The sequence below is a fragment of the Ambystoma mexicanum genome, chromosome 5p (assembly GCF_040938575.1).
Source record: "Ambystoma mexicanum isolate Mex_15411 chromosome 5p, UKY_AmexF1_1, whole genome shotgun sequence".
Classification (NCBI taxonomy): domain Eukaryota; kingdom Metazoa; phylum Chordata; class Amphibia; order Caudata; family Ambystomatidae; genus Ambystoma; species Ambystoma mexicanum.
In genome coordinates, this window is record NC_090930.1 from 471,344,265 (window position 1) to 471,359,014 (window position 14,750).

The window sequence follows — 14,750 nt, forward strand, 5'->3', positions numbered from 1 at the left end:
GGCAAGGCGATGTGCACCTTGCTGTGCTGGCACCGCCTGAGGCTGCAGGACTGCATTCCCCCTCTGATCTTCTGGCTCAGGAACAGGATCAGATGCTGTGGAGTGTGACCCTGCATCCATAACCGCCAAAGGCGCCTCTACCAACAATGACATCCCCATAGAGGGATCTACCCCTGGTGCAGGTGGGTTGGACAGAACAGAATCCCTGCCAGAAACACTTACCTGTGACGGCACACAGGTCTCATCATCCGAATCAGCACCTGAATAGAGGTCTGGGGAGGTGCTCCCAGAGACACCCCTGGAAAGTATGGTCTGCAGTGTCATAAATCACCAATGTATCAATTGAAAAGGATACGGTAACCAAAAAAGGATCCAATTAGTAGGGTCTTCCGGATCTTTTTTCACACGACTTGATTGTAGGTAGGACAAATTAGACCTTCCAAATAATACAACTCTCTGACTGATAAAACAGGCAGAGAGATGGATCACTGGAAAGGGTGTGGGTATTGTATCGTAAGATATGCCTAGGATAGATAAAGTATCATAAGAAACTGTCCCAAACTCAAATCACTATTATAGCACAGTATTAGCATTAATTCGAAACACTAACCTTATTGTCAAACTGAAGAATTCAACGAAAGTCTCTTGAAGAAAACCAGGAGTTGAAACAACGATAAAGGAGGGGAAGATTAGTAAGGGAGACTTATCCCGAACGGCACGAGGCTCACGCTACATACCGGGTTGGTGCACCACAGGATAGCATCCAAAGTACTGTGCACAATCACCTTCCAATAGTTCATGAAATATTTTCTTTCCCATGAAGAACAAAATTAGATTTTCACCTGTTAACTGTCACAGGCACCAAAGGTTCAAGGAAGTTCAGAAAACCACGTGCAGGATTGCACGCGACAGCGTACACGCAGCCAGGCCAGCCACGCTTGGAGACAGCGTTTCCGCGTGAAGAATTAGCAAGCAAACAGGATACACGCAGCTCAGGACAGCCGCGCTTGCAGACAGCGTCCGCGTGGAGATTTGGCACGCAAACAGGATACACGCAGCTCAGGACAGCCGCGCTTGCAGACAGCGTCCGCATGGAAATTTGGCACACGAACAGCCGCGCTTGCAGACAGCGTCCGCGTGGAGATTTGGCACGCGAACAAGATACACGCAGCTCAGGACAGCCACGCTTGCAGACAGCATCCGCGTGGAGATTCGGCACGCAAACAGGATACACGCAGCTCAGGACAGCCGCGCTTGCAGACAGCGTCCGCATGTAGATTTGGCACGCAAACAGGATACAAGCAGCTCAGGACAGCCGCGCTTGCAGACAGCGTCCGCGTGTAGATTTGGCACGCGAACAGGATACACGCAGCTCAGGACAGTCGCGCTTGCAGACAGCGTCCGCGTGTATATTTGGCACGTGAACAGGATACACGCAGCTCAGGACAGCCGCGCTTGCAGACAGCGTCCGCGTATAGATTTGGCACGCAAACAGGATACACAGCTGCAGGAATTAGCGTGTGGAGGAAAACACGCTCAAAAAAGGCCAAAGAAGTTGCTGAAGGGAATGCGAGAACGCAGGTCCGGAGTTCAGCTACAAAACACCAAAATTGACTTAATCAGAAGCAGCGATCGGCGTTTCCACGCTGCTTATGCACGCACTGCCGTGATACACGTGACGGAACTAAATCACGTGAATTTTAACGATGTGAAAAATGCAGACGTCTTTTTCCGGGCAATGCATCGAACAACCTCCATTTCGAGTAGAATGGTCTAGTGGTTCTATGGGCGTAACTCATTTTGTATGGAGAGGTCGTTCCTGGTCCAGAGATATGTCCAGCAGGCATGACAGTGCCACCCCCCCAAAGGAGCAGCCTCTCCTCTTTTTGCGTGGAATCGCCTTAATAAAGCAGGAGCATGAATGTTAGACAGAGGTTCCCAGGATCTATCCTCGGGACCATATCCTTTCCAATCCACCAGATAATACGGTTTCCCAGACCGTAGCCTCATGTCCAGTATGTCTTGTACTTCATATTCGTCTGACCCTTTCACAGAAATAGCAACAGGCCGTATAGGCAATCTAGTAGCATCCGAGCACGGTTTGATGAGTGACACGTGGAATACAGGATGCACTCGCCACCGTTGTGGCAATGCCAGACGGACAGCAGCCGGAGTTATAACGTGGAGCACTTCATATGGCCCGATGTATTTAGGCAACAATTTCTTTTTACCGGGTATCCTCAAGTTTTTTGTGGATAGCCATACCTTCATACCTGCTTTGTAGACAGGTGCATGGATTCTATGAGCATCTGCATAGGTCTTATCTCGTTTTTTAGCTTGCTCCAATTGCTGCTTAACTTTCGTCTGTAGACTCTTTAGATCTCTAATATTATGTCCTGCTGCAGGAGTATCCAAAGACAAACTGGAATCCAAAGGAATGGATCGTGGGTGTTGCCCATACAGAGCATAGAAAGGTGAAGTACCTATGGCACTATGGTAGGAATTATTATAGGCGAACTCTGCTGCCGGCAGAACATTGAGCCAATCTGACTGAAACTGCAGGCACAAACATCTCAGATATTGTTCCATAGTGCTATTGACTCTCTCAGTCTGTCCATCCGTTTGAGGGTGATAAGCACTAGACAACCTGTCATCAATTAGTAATGCCGAATTTAGTGCTCTCCAAAAACGTGACGCAAATTGTGAGCCCCTGTCAGTGATTATCACTGAAGATAGGCCAAAAAAACGTAATATATGCCGGATGAATAGATCAGCCAGACCAACAGCTGTTGGTACACCAATACAGGGAATAAAAAGCGCCAATTTTGTAAAGTAGTCCACTACCACCCATATGGTATCGTAGCCTTTATTTCTTGGAAGTTCTACCACAAAATCCATTGATATCATGTCCCATGGTTTTTCAGGAACAGGTAGGGACTGGAGTAAACCCACTGGTTTGCCAGGAGTGTTCTTGCACTGACTGCATACAAAACATGTTGAAACATAATTTATAACATCTTGTGTTATAGACGGCCACTAACACCATCTTTTCAGCAACTCTAGGGTCTTCTTCTGTACAGGATGGGCGGCAATCAAGGAATCATGACCCCAACTGAGAGCCTTGTTCCGAGTGGTACCAGTTGGTAGATAGAGTACTCCTTGTTTGAAAGGCAAACCATTGTATATATCAATATTCAATTCCTGAATCAATTGTGGATTTAGTTTCACCCACTTCTGTAACTCGTTTTTTAGGGACGGTTGTGCAGAACAACTACATATCACGTGATCTGCCAACAACTTATTTTGCACCGATGGTTCTTCCTTCACCTCTTCACTGATGCGAGACAAAGCATCCGACTTGACATGTTGTCTGGCAGGGCGATAAGTAATTCGAAAATTGTATTGAGCAAAAAAGACATGCCATCTGGCCTGTCTAGCTGTAAGACATTTCATAGTTTTGAATGCCTGAAGATTTCTATGATCCGGATACACCAGCACCTGATGTTTGGCCCCAAGAAGATGATGTCGCCATTCTTGGAAAGCATCCTTGATTGCAAGTAATTCACGCTCAGTGACAGTATAGTTTTGTTCATATGAGGTAAGCTTACGTGAGAAGAAAGCAACTGGATGCTCCTCCTTGGTTTCTGCACACACATGCGAAAGTACAGCTCCTGTAGCGGCACTGGAAGCGTCTGCTTCAACGATAAACTGACAATCCGGATCAGGATGTTGAAGTACAGGTGCAGTGGTAAATGCTTCCTTTAACCTCTCAAAAGAAGCTTGGGCATTCTGGTTCCAACAGAATGGAACTTTGGAACTAGTTAAAGCTGTCAATGGGGCCACTGTTTTGGAGAAAGAACGAATAAATCTGCGATAAAAATTTGCAAAACCTAGGAAGGACTGTAATGACTTGACATTGTGTGGAACAGGCCAATTCAATATGGCCTTCACTTTGGAACGACTCATTCGAACACCTTGATTGGTAATGTCGTAACCCAGAAATTCCACTTCTTGTGTATGAAAGACACATTTCTCGGCTTTAACAAAAAGTTTGTTCTCTCTCAGTCTTTGTAAGACAGCTAACACGTGTTTAACATGTTCTGGAAAAGACGATGAATATATCAAAATGTCATCCAAGTAAATCACCACAAATTGGTCCATCATATCTCTGAAGATATCGTTCATAAAGAACTGAAAAGTGGCGGGAGCGTTACAAAGACCAAAAGGCATCACTAAATATTCATAAAGGCCGTACCGCATCTTAAAAGCGGTCTTCCATTCATCTCCTTCGCGAATGCGAACAAGATTGTAAGCACCGCGCAAGTCCAATTTAGAGAAGTACTTGGAAGTTCCTAATTGATCTAACAGAACATTAATCAGTGGTAAAGGGTACTGATTCTTTATGGTGATGTCAATAATAGCCCCGTAATCAATGCAAGGCCTTAGATCTCCTTCCTTCTTTGGAACAAAGAATAAAGGAGAGGCAGCCGGCGTTTGAGATGGCCGTATAAATCCCATATCAAGAGCTTTATCGATGTATTCTTTCAAGACAACATCTTCTTTGGGAGTTAAAGAATAAACTCGACCAGTAGGGATTTTAGCTCCAGGAATTAGTTCAATTGGACAATCATACTGCCTATGTGGAGGCAGCTATTCTGCCTGACCTTTGTCAAACACATCAGCAAAATCTGCATATTCACTTGGTATATGTGTACCGCTTTGATGTACCACACTAATAGTGGAAATTCCCTCCATAGAGGCCAAAATATGTGATTTATTTGACACCACTTGACTGGTAAAGCAATGTTCATTGCAAAAAACGGAAGGATATTGGATCAATCCCGTAACCCAGTCAATGGCGGGATTATGAAGAGTCAACCAATTAAGTCCAAGTAATATTTTGTACTGAGGAGCCGCAATGACATCGAAGATTATTTCCTCCGAATGACCTTTAATAAAGTCATCTGAATAGGTACAGTCTCCTGAGTTACCATACCGGGAATCAAGACTGATCCATCCACAGTATTAACAGTTTCAGGTTTGTTCTTGTCTACAAGGGGTATAGAACATTTCTTGGCATATGTGATATCGATGTAATTATTAGTGGCTCCAGAATCAACCATAGCCTTGGAAACCAATTCTTGTCCATCAAAACGTAAAGTCATCTCAACAGCTATAGGTGCATGCGCTGGAAATGTAATGGAGTCCGATGTAACACTCGACACAGGGACTCCTGCTACTGTCGAGTTTTGGCGTTTCTCGAAGGCTTAACTGGTTTTTTAGGACATGCCGCCAGTAAATGCTCAGATGAACCGCAATACATACATAAATTATTTTTTCTTCGGTTCTCTCTTTCTGCTCTAGACAACCGGCCTCTCACCGCACCAATTGGCATTGGTTCAGGATCATTCGAAGAAGCTGCCGGTGTATCAGAACGAACCGGTGCATGAAGGAAAGGGTTTTCTCTCTCCTTTGCGGGCATTTCTTCGGGCATCAATTTGTAAAATCAAATCAAGAAATTCTGAAAAACCTGTAGGAACCACTGGAACCATGGACAAGGCATCTTTGAGTTCTTCTGAAAGACCCTTGTAGAAAACAGCCGTCGTCTTGTCTTCCGGCCATTGGGTTTCGGCTGTTAATTGGTTGAATTGTGCGATGTAAGCCAACAGAGGTTGAGTGCCTTGTTGTAGATTCAGCAACTCCAGATGTGTGGCTTGAGTAGCGTAGCGCATATCAAAGACTTTGTTCATAGCAGCCAGAAGATCATCGCAATAGCACAGTATTAGCATTAATTCGAAACACTAACCTTATGGCCAAACTGAAGAATTCAACGAAAGTCTCTTGAAGAAAACCAGGAGTTGAAACAACGATAAAGGAGGGGAAGATTAGTAAGGGAGACTTATCCCGAACGGCACGAGGCTCATGCTAGATACCGGGTTGGTGCACCACAGGATAGCGTCCAAAGTACTGTGCACAATCACCTTCCAATAGTTCATGAAATACTTTCTTTCCCACGAAGAACAAAATTAGATTTTCACCTGTTAACTGTCACAGGCACCAAAGGTTCAAGGAAGTTCAGAAAACCACGTGCAGGATTGCACGCGACAGCGTACACGCAGCCAGGCCAGCCACGCTTGGAGACAGCGTTTCCGCGTGAAGAATTAGCAAGCAAACAGGATACACGCAGCTCAGGACAGCCGCGCTTGCAGACAGCGTCCGCGTGGAGATTTGGTACGCGAACAGGATACACGCAGCTCAGGACAGCCGCGCTTGCAGACAGCATCCGCGTGGAGATTTGGCACGCGAACAGCCGCGCTTGCAGACAGCGTCCGCGTGGAGATTTGGTACGCGAACAAGATACACGCAGCTCAGGACAGCCACGCTTGCAGACAGCGTCCGCGTGGAGATGTGGCACGCGAACAGGATACACGCAGCTCAGGACAGCCGCGCTTGCAGACAGCGTCCGCGTGTAGATTTGGCACGCGAACAGGATACACGCAGCTCAGGACAGCCGCGCTTGCAGACAGCGTCCGCGTGTAGATTTGGCACGCGAACAGGATACACGGCTCCAGGAATTAACGTGTGGAGGAAAACACGCTCAAAAAAGGCCAAAGAAGTTGCTGAAGGGAATGCGAGAACGCAGGTCCGGAGTTCAGCTACAAAATGCCAAAATTGACTTAATCAGAAGCAGCGATCGGCGTTTCCACGCTGCTTATGTACGCACTGCCGTGATACACGTGATGGAACTAAATCACGTGAATTTTAACGACGTGAAAAATGCAGACGTCGTTTTCCGGGCAATACATCGAACAACCTCCATTTCGAGTAGAATGGTCTAGTGGTTCTATGGGCGTAACTCATTTTGTATGGAGAGGTCGTTCCTGGTCCAGAGATATGTCCAGCAGGCATGACATGCAGGAGGATTGGGTTCTCACCCACCACCACACCACGTCTCCCGCTGGTGCCCGGTCATGCCTGGGATTCCTCCTGGGTCTGCACCATCTCCTCAACCTCAACAGCATCAAGTGCATCATCCCCTGCAAAAACATGAAAGAGAAAAAATGGAAACAGGCATCAGCACCATAGCACACAAATAGGCCTGTCAAGCTACAGAACCAGTACATGATTCACACCTGTCCCACATGACGATAACCCTCCCATGCCTGCACTGTCACTGAGTGGTAAGGGGAGGCAAAAGTCAGACACTGATGACAACAATATGGGAGAGCAACACATTTGCTGCATGCTGGGTAGCACTGCCATCACACATTGGCCTGTGAGTGGCATGTCCAACACACATACATGACCTTGGCTGCACACAGATGGCATTTAGCATAGCCATGGTACATTTGTCAAGTACAGCTATATGTCAGTGATTGAGTACTGTCACCCATCCATGTGAGATGGACATGATGACATGAAAAATGCTGCATACTGTGATTAAGTACACATGTGCCACTCACTGCAACACATGCAAGGTACAAGAATACAGTAATAGTTGTCTGATCTATTTTTCGTCACATTGACATCACAGGAAACATCTGTAATTTTCCACATGCAAACAGGCACTCATCTAAACATTTGTGCTGGCCAATACTCCATCAGCCTGAATGGTCTCATTGTGTACATAACCAGGTAAAGCATTGCCCCAGTGTGGCCAGTAAACAATGACTGAAGCATATCACATATGTCACAATATGGTTGATAAATGTCTAGCAAAAAAGGGGAGAGTGGAAAATATTATCCTGAAGGCACACTTACACATTCTGACCAATGTAGTTGTAAGATGGCAGTACAAGGTCAACTGCACAATTGTGGACCTAATAGGATACTGTGGGCAGAAGGGATGCAGTCATAGCCAAATACAAGGCACGTGATCCCATGTGAGGAAGGAAATGGGTGACCCATAACACTCTTGAGTACACACCCTCACCTGGCACTCAATCAGAACCCGTCACCCAAAATACATACACATGCACTACACACACACGCATGGGCACTCACCGGACAATGCTTTGTAATCAGGTAGTTCTCCCACACCTCGGATCTGTTCCTCTGTGACGAGGGTCTGTTAGGGAGAATTCTTAGTTTAGGCTGAATTTCCTAACCTAGTGAGTCCCCCAGCAGCTTTGCTGGATTTCTGGAGTTTGTTTTTTTCATCCTGCCAAGAGTGAGACTCTTTTCCTCCCACTCTTGGACATGATTTGTGGTATTTCCTTGAATGTTAATGTGTTCTATGGGCTATGGGGTCTTTTACTCCATAGGGTCTCATGTGTTTTGCTATGTGTGTTACACAGCACCCTGCGTGCCGTAACACTGGGGTGTCCTAGGTGACCCCCACCATAGACTCCATACCCTGGGACTGACTACTGTCTCCCAGGGCATGTAAAGTCACCATTGGCTTTACTAGACCTAAATTTACTAACAGAACCAGTAAAAACCATTCTATTGTGGACATACTGGTAGGGGTAATTCAATTACCCCTGGGTCTGTTGTTCGAGGGGGCACTGTCCCGTCCCCTACCGTCGAGTTTTGGCTGGTGGCAGTGGATACTACTTTTTATATTCAACCGCGAATATATTCCTATGGGATTTTCCCATTGTTCGAGGCTAATACTTTTTCTATGTAGCCTCGGTCATACCGCCGGTTTATTAACTTAAAATGAATTCACCGGTTGGTATTTTCTGCCAGAACTCGGTTTTTAAATGGCGTATGTGTTCGCCTCTGTAACTCCAAACCAAAGGTTGAGCCCTTTGTTCCACTTTTGGCGGGCTTCTGCACAGAAGCCCTCCAGAGTGGTGCCATTCTGTCTGGGTACCACAGGGGGTGTTGGAGGGGGTTTAGGCACCCTGGACTGAGTTGCCTTGCCAACTCAAGTCGCACTCTGGTGTGATTGGCCCAAGTGGTGAGCCGCCCCGCTCGCCACTTAGCATGTTTGATTGACAGCTAGGCTGAATGAATGGGGGTTTTCTGCATAAAAGCAGGGCTTTGGGGACTGGAACTGGAGAAGTCGCCACAGGACCTAAGAATCCGACGAGGGAGAAGCTGAGCCGACCTACAACGACGACACCACCGGTGGAGCCCTGCTGAACCGACTCACCACTTCCCAACGACAGAGGAGATCTCCCGGCTGGAGAGTCTTCTTCCCTGTGACTGGTGGGAACAACCAGTTGTTAGGGAGAATTCTCTGTTTAGGCTGAATTTCCTAACCTAGTCAGTCCCCCAGCAGCTTTGCTGGATTTCTGGAGTTTGTTTTTTCCATCCTGCGAAGAGTGAGACTCTTTTCTCCCACTCTTGGACATGAATGTGGTTAATTCCTTTGAATGTCAATGTGTTCTATGGGCTATGGGGTCTTTTACTCCGTAGGGTCTCATATGTTTTGCTAGGTGTGTTACAACGCACCCTCCGTGCTGTAAAACCGGGGCATCCTAGAGGACACCCACCATAGACTCCATACCCTGGGACTCACTACTGTCTCCCAGGGCATGTAAAGTCACCATTTGGCTTTACTAGACCTAAATTTACTAACAGAACTAGTACAAACCATCCTATTGTGGACGTACTGGTAGGGGTAATTCGATTACCCCTGGGTCTGTTTTTCGAGGGGGCACTGTCCCGTCCCCCCTCGTCAAGTTTTGGCTGGTGGCAGGGGAAACTACTTCTTATATTTGACCCCGAATATAACTCTATGGGATTCTTCCCATTGTTGGAGGTTAATACTTTTTCTCGTTCGTCTCTAACGTACCACCGGTTTATTTGTCTTAAATAAATCTATTGGTTGGTATTTTCTGCCAGAACTCGGTTTTTAAAATGGCGTCTGTGTTCGTCTCTGTGACTCCTAAACCAAAGGTTGAGCCCTTTTTTCCACTTTTGGCGGGCTTCTGCACAGAGGCCCTCCAAAGTGGTGCCATTCTGTCTGGGTACCACAGGAGTTGTGGGAGGGGGTTTAGGCACCCTGGACTGAGTTGCCTTGCCAACTCAAGTCGCACTCTGGTGTGATTGGAGCAAGTGGTGAGCCACCCCGCTCACCACTTAGCGTGTTTTGATTGACAGCTAGGCTGAATGAATGGGGGTTTTCTGCATAAAAGCAGGGCTTTTGGGACTGGATCTTCAGAAGTCGCCACAGGACCTAAGAATCCAACGAGGTTAAAGCTGAGCCGACCTGCAATGACGACACCTCCGGTGGAGCCCTGCTGAACCGACTCACCACTTCCCAACGACAGAGGAGATCTCCAGGCTGGAGAGTCTTCTTCCCCTGACTGGTGGGAACAACCAGTCCCCTTTGCTTTTTCTTCGTTCCAGGACATAGTGGTCAAATTGCCCGTGCTGAGCACCCCGGCAACCGGATAGCCACTAACCACTGTACCGTGACGAAAAGGTGGTGCCTTGTGATGGAGCACTCCGCGGCTGGTCTCTTCCCTGGTGGTGCAACGATCTTCAACTTTCCTTCAACGACGAGATCATCTCTTCTCTTGGCAAAGCCCCGACTTGCATCCACCACCAGGAACAACTGCCCCCGCCGGAGCTGTCTCTCCACATACAAGGCACCGTGTCTGCCTGGCTTCCCTTGTGACGGTTAGCGTGAGGTGTCTTAATCCTCGCCTCTCCATTGGGTCGCCTCCAAGCTTTCTCAACTTTTTGTTCTGAACTGGTCCAATCATTCCATAACAATTTGCGACAAAGACTCGAAGTGCATTTCCACTGTGATACTTTTTGGGACATATCGCCTTGCCTCTCTCCGAGTGGGCCTGGCAGCTGAACTTTGCGATCTACAGTAGACCCTGCCTTACTTGCCTTGCATTTGTTCGTAAACGTGTTGGTACCGAGTTGATTTCATACCCTGCCTTTTCTCTCCCGTTCTAACGAATATTAGAGTGCCATCTAGGTTAAAGCATTCACCTCTGTCTGCAAATAAGTGGTGCCGTTAAACCTAGACTTGTCGAACTATTGTTAGGGGGATTGATTTACTTATAGTAATTGTAATTGAAGTTGTTTGCCGTATTAGTGCCAGTGTGTTTTTATAGATGTGTTTTTATAAATAAATAACTATATATCTTTACACCAAAGCTCTGTTCCGTGTTTGCTTGTTCTACTGTGTAAATTGCCCTATTTTGTATACTCCACATACTGCCTAACTTTTCTTGAGAGAGGTCTGACTGCTCAGCCACAGCTACCAGGTGAATCTGTGTGGTACAGACAGCTACCAAGTGGGTTTACTGCCAACACCAGTAAGCCTAAATCTTTTGCAGTGGTCCCAGAGGGAACTGCACAGGTTTTCTGCTTAACACCAGTCCCTTGCTTTTTCTTCGCTTCCAGGACGTCTAGTGGTTGAATTGCCCATGCTGAGCACCCCGGCAACCGGATAGCCACTAACCACTGTACCGCAACCAAAAGGTGGTGCCTTGTGACTGAGCACTCTGCGGTTGGTCTCTTCCCTGGTGGTGCAACGATCTTCAACTTTCCTCTACGACGAGATCATCTCTTCTTCTGGCAAAGCCCCGACTTGCATCCACCACCAGGAACAACTGCCCCCGCCGGAGCTGTCTCTTCACTTTCAAGGTACTGTGTCCGCCTGGCTTCCCTTGAACCGGTTAGCGTGAGGTGTCTTAAATCCTTACCTTTCAACTGGGTCGCCTCCAGACCTTCTTAACTTTTGTTCTAAAACTGGTCCAACCTTTCTGTGACATTTTGCTACAAAGACTTGAAGTGCATTTCCACTGTGGTATTTTTGGGACATACCGCCTTGCCTCTCTCCGAGTGGGCCTGGCCTCTGAACTTTGTGATCTACAGTAGACCCTGCCTTGCTTGCCTTGCATTTGCTTCATAAAAGTGGTGGTACTGAATTGGTTTCATATCCTGCCTTTTTCTCTCCCTTTCTAATGAATACTAAAGTGCCATCTAGGTTAAGCCCTCACCTCTGTCTGCAAATAAGTGGTGCCTTTGAACCTAGACTTGTCGAAATATTGTTATGGGATTGATATATACTTATAGTAACTGTGATTGAAGTTGTTTGTCATATTAGTGCCAGTGTGGTTTTCATAGATGTGTTTTTAAATAAATAATTATATATCTTTACACCCAAGCTCTGATCCGTATCTGCTTGTTCTACTGTGTAAATTGCCCTATCTTGTATACTCTATATACTGCCTAACTCGTCTTGAGAGAAGTCTGACTGCTCAGCCACAGCTACCAGGTAAATCTGGGTGGTGCAGACTGCTACCAATTGGGTTTACTGCTAACTCCTTTAGTCTTAAACTTTTTGCAGTGGTCCCAGAGGGAACTGCACAGGTTTCTGCCTAACACTGGTGTACAGCGGTGGGATTTGTATCGAGTATACAGTTTAGAGTGCTTTTCAACACTTTAGGATAACTAACCACAAAGCTTAGCACTAAAAAGCAGTTTTCAAAAAAACATGTCTACTATGGAAGTTTACAGTCAAGAATCCTTGTCAGGTGAAAATACTGAGAGTTTGAGAGCTCTCTGTAGACAAGAGAATCTTTCCGTAAGAGGCAAGAAAATAGAACTGATAGCAAGATTGCTGGAAAACCAAAGTTTGGGTACTGGTTCAGAGGAACCGACTTCTCAAGCAAATGTAGATAACAGCAATGGTGTTGATCTAAATCTAAGTTCTGATGATAGTGATGAAGAGGCTGAAGAGGAAGGAGAAGCTAATGAAATTGTCTCCCCTACCCCTCTGTCTGCCTTACCAGCTGTACCTACTGGACCTATAGCAGGTCCCACACTAAGGGCCTCATTACACGGAAGGCGGTAATCCAGGGTGCTATTAGCACCCTGGACCATGCCGGTAAATTACCGGCACCGCCTTGGCGGAAAGGGGATTTACCGCCCCATTCCAAGGTTGGAGGGGCGGTAAATCCCCTTTCCGCCATTGCCCTTCCCCATTCCCATTTCTGCCCCATAGGGCTCTATGGGAATGGGGAAGGCGCTAATTACGGCACCGCAATTTTGCGGTGCCGTAATTAGCTCCGAGGTCCCTTAGCGGGTTGGTTTTTAACGCCTGCAAGAAGCAGGCGTTAATTCCTCCAACCCGCAAAGGGACCTCGTAGTACGGCGGTAAGGGTTAACGGTCACCGTTGCCATTAACGGTGACCGTTAACCCTTACCGCCGTCTGTGTAATGAGGCCCTAAGTCCTCAAGTCCTTGAACTAGAAAAATGAAAATAGACTTGGAATTCAGAAGGACTACTGCTCAAATTGATCAGAAACACCAAGAAATGCAACAAATTCTTAGGCTCAGAGAAATGGAGCTCAAGCATGAGTTAGAAATGAAAAAGTTGTCTGTTGAAACTGCTTCTGTCTCTGGCTCCTCTAGAAGTTCCAGTCCCAAAAGACCCCAGATGCCTAAGGAATTAATTGGTATGTATGAACCAAAGTTGGATGTGTTGGATTGGCTGAGTTTGTTTGAGTATAATCATGGGCTCCAGAACATCACAGGTAATGAGGTACTTACCTGGTTGTTCTCTAGGCTCCCACCTGTTGCAACTGATGCGGTAATGGAGTTGGGGGAGGAGGATAGGAAAGAGTATGAAAGTGTGAAACTAGCTCTGATAGCTAGATTTGGGAAGACCCCTTCCCAGTATTTTAAGAGGTTTCGATCCCTCAAAAAGCATGATGGTACCCCTTGGGCTACCTGGGTGAGTGAAGGGTTGAAAAACTTAGAGGGATGGATTAAGGGTTACAAGGTGAACACTTATGAGGGTATGAAGAATCTTTTTTATGTTGGAGTCAATTTATGATGCCTGTTCTCCTGAGCTCAGACAGCACTTGGCTGATTCAAAGGAATTGTATTCCAGAAAGCTAGCTAAGGCTGCTGACTTGTGGGTTGCCAACAGGGCTACTCATAAGGATTCTGGTGCAACTCAGAAAAAGGATGAGGGAAAAGAGCCTAAAAAAAACTCAAAAGAGAATTCTAACAACTCAAATTCCAAAGAGGGCCCCAAACAAAACCATAAGGGTAAACCACAAGGAACACCACAGCAGAATAGTGTACCTTCTGGTGCCAAACCAGAGGGAGGCCAGAACAAGCCACAATTCCAGAAATCGTTTGGTAAATGCTTTGTTTGTGGCTATACTGACCATGTGAAAGGAGATCCCAGATGCAAGGGTAAACCTTCAGGGGTCCAGCTTGTCTCCTTAGCCTTCGCTCCAGAGGAGGAAGTCCAAATGGCAAGTGGAAACCTTCTACTGCTGGCTGATGAACCCATTGGAGTCTCAGCCAGTGTTTCTTTAGTGTCTCTGGGTTTGTGGGAACAACAGAATTTAGATGTCTATAATTCTATCCCAGATAATACTAAAGAGTATTATAAGGACAGTGTCCAGGTGAATGGTCAGGAGACCTCTGCCATTAGAGACACTGGGGCCAGCATTACTGTGGTGGATACATCTTTTTTTCAGGCTGAGGATGTTGCTAAGGCACCCAAACGCCTCACCAAGTTAGCTGGAGGGCCTGTGCAGATGCTTCCCCAATTACCAGTTCTCATCCAGTGTAATGACATGACTGTGAAGATACCTGTCAGCATACAAAGTGAGGTACCAGGACGAGTTCTGTTGGGTAACGATTTAAAAACTCTTGGAGTTGTGTCTCATAACCCCAGACCTCCTAGTAAACGGTTACAGGAGCTAACCAGACCTGCAAGGGAGAGAACCATGAGAGGTACTCCCAAGGAGATGATGAAGAAAGATATCACTCCTGCTCCACTGGATTTGTCAGCTGCTGTCTCAAGGAAATCA